Source organism: Rutidosis leptorrhynchoides, chromosome 2 (assembly GCF_046630445.1).
Source record: "Rutidosis leptorrhynchoides isolate AG116_Rl617_1_P2 chromosome 2, CSIRO_AGI_Rlap_v1, whole genome shotgun sequence".
In the NCBI taxonomy this organism is placed as follows: Eukaryota; Viridiplantae; Streptophyta; class Magnoliopsida; order Asterales; family Asteraceae; genus Rutidosis; species Rutidosis leptorrhynchoides.
Window position 1 is genome coordinate 407,071,972 of NC_092334.1, and position 2,763 is coordinate 407,074,734.

The following is a 2,763-nucleotide window of genomic DNA, read 5'->3' on the forward strand; positions in this document are numbered from 1 at the left end:
TTTCGACGCTTATTTTCGACCTCTTGTTTTTCGACGCGCTGTTTCTTTCTCATTTCTACGCTCTAGTTTTTAGGACATAGATTTTTATTTTCTTTAAATTTCGACGAAAATTTATTTTAAGCGGTTAAATTGATAGACATCCAAATTTTCTGGTTCGTAGTAATAGTTGGATTTGTTAGTGGCGAGTTGTGGATTTCCGATTTAAAGGGTCCTGGCTACATGCTGCATCTATTGGCTATTCGAAACATGGGCAAAATCAGAAAAGTCTATTAATTTGATAACTTATATAATTTTTATCTTTATAACTAATAGGATATTCAGTGAATGCACCGAGCAAAATGTTCACCACCTTTCATACGTTCACCTCCTGTAACTCGATCAAGACATCTAGCCAATATTGTCGCCGTTGATTTTTCTTTAGAATCATCATCAAGTCGAACAAGTACTCCAATTCAAATTTCCGATAATCCATTTTTTGAACCCAACCTCACAATTGAGAACCCGGAGGATATTCAAGGACAATTCAGAGATCCTGAACCACTAATCTTCCTCCTGAACCACAAATCATTCAACCAGAGGTTGTCAAGGAAGAAACCATTAAATCAGAATCCTCTAGTGATTCAGATTCAACAAATTCAATCATGGAAAATCAGGAACCTCTAAGTATGGAGGACCGAATGAGAACCACATGCACGGGCCAAGGTCACACAATTACTCAACCAGACATTAATGTGCCAGATTATGAAATCAAAGGACAAATCCTACACATGGTAACTAATCAATGCAAATTTAGTGGTACGCCAAAAGAAGATCCAAACGAACATCTTCGAACCTTTAATAGGATCTGTACTCTATTTAAAATCAGATAAGTTGAGGATGAACATATCTATCTCATGTTATTTCCCTGGACTTTAAAGGGAGAAGCCAAAGATTGGTTAGAATCGTTACCTGAATGAGCGATTGATACATGTGATGTTTTAGTTGAGAAATTTCTTAAAAGATTCTTTCCGGCATCTAAAGCCGTGAGACTTCAAGGAGAAATTGTTACGTTCGCGCAAAAGCCAAATGAAACATTATATGAAGCGTGGACAAGTTTCGGAAAGTTGTTGAGAGGATGTCCTCAGCATGGTTTAGACACTTATCAAATAGTACAAATATTCTACCAAGGTGTCGACGTTGCCACACGAAAAGACATCGAGACAGCAGCTGGTGGTTCCATTATGAAGAAAATCGCAACCGAAGCTCACAAGATTATTGATAACACAGCATCCCACTCACATGAGTGGCATCAAGAAAAAGATATTTTTCGTTCATCTAATGTAGAGACCCGTCCTAATCCATCCGGACGAAGTCCATATTGATTTTAAACGATTCACAATAGTTGATTACATCGCGAGGTACTTGTCCTCTATATGATACATTTTACAAACATTGCATTCGTTTTTGAAAAGACAAACTTTCATTACATCGAAAGTTGACAGCAGGCATACCATTTCATAATATATCCAACTATAATTGACTTAATAATAATATTGATGAACTCAACGACTTGAATGTAACGTATTTTGAAATATGCCATGAATGACTCCAAGTAATGTCTCTAATATGAGTTAATGCACAACGGAAGATTTCTTTCGTACCTGAGAATAAACATGCTTTAAAATGTCAACCAAAAGGTTGGTGAGTTCATTAGTTTAACATAAATAATCATTTCATAATTTTAATAGACCACAAGATTTCATATTTCCATTTCTCATAAACATACATCCCACACATAGAGACAAAAATATCATTCGTATGGATTGAACACCTGGTAACCGACATTAACAATATGCATATAAGAATATCCCCATCATTCCAGGATCCTCCTTCGGACATGATATAAATTTTGAAGTACTAAAGCATCCGGTACTTTGGATGGGGCTTGTTGGGCCCGATAGATCTATCTTTAGAGTTCACGTCAATTAGGGTGTCTGTTCCCTAATTCTTAGATTACCAGACTTAATAAAAAGGGACATATTCGATTTCGATCATTCAACCATATAATGTAGTTTCGATTACTTGTGTCTATTTCGTAAAACATTTATAAAAGCGCATGCATTCTCAGTCCCAAAAATATATATTGCAAAAGCATTTAAAAGGGGAGTAATGAAACTCACCTAATGTATTTTGTAGTAAAAATACATATGACGACATTAGACAAACTGAACAATGCAGGGTTGGTCTCGGATTCACGAACCTAAATCATTTGTATATTCATTAATATATATAATCGTATTCGAATGAATATATATATAAATTACATTACTTTTATATTAATAACATATATTTTAAATTTGTGTGTTCATTCAAATGGTTAATATTTTATAGTTTATTAATATATTGATATACGTACTTGTTTAATATTATATTTAAAAATTGATAATTTGTTGTTTGTAAGTGTTTATATAAATAGTTTTAGTAATACTTCTATAAAAATGATATTAATCATAAGACTTAATATTAGTAAGTAAGGTATTATTGTTAATAATTATATTAATGATATTAATAATGATATTAATAATGATATTTATAATAATAACTAAAATGATAATAATAACAATAATCTTATTAATCATATTAATACTAATTATTATAATAATATTAATAATAATACTAATAACAATGATCTTAATACATATATAATAATATTAACCAATAATAATAATAATTTGAATTTATAAAGTAATCATAACAATTAACATAACAATAATAATAACTAAT

The 2,763-nt window shown here is 31.5% G+C and overlaps 1 non-coding gene across 1 annotated transcript; it reads right to left on the reverse strand.

Annotated features, from left to right (window-relative positions):
* Positions 1-1,025: 1,025 nt before the first annotated feature.
* On the reverse strand, positions 1,026-1,132 carry LOC139894808 (small nucleolar RNA R71). Its single transcript, XR_011775290.1, has one exon. It is a non-coding gene; the product is annotated as a small nucleolar RNA R71 (small nucleolar RNA).
* Between the last annotated feature and the right edge of the window lie 1,631 nt (positions 1,133-2,763).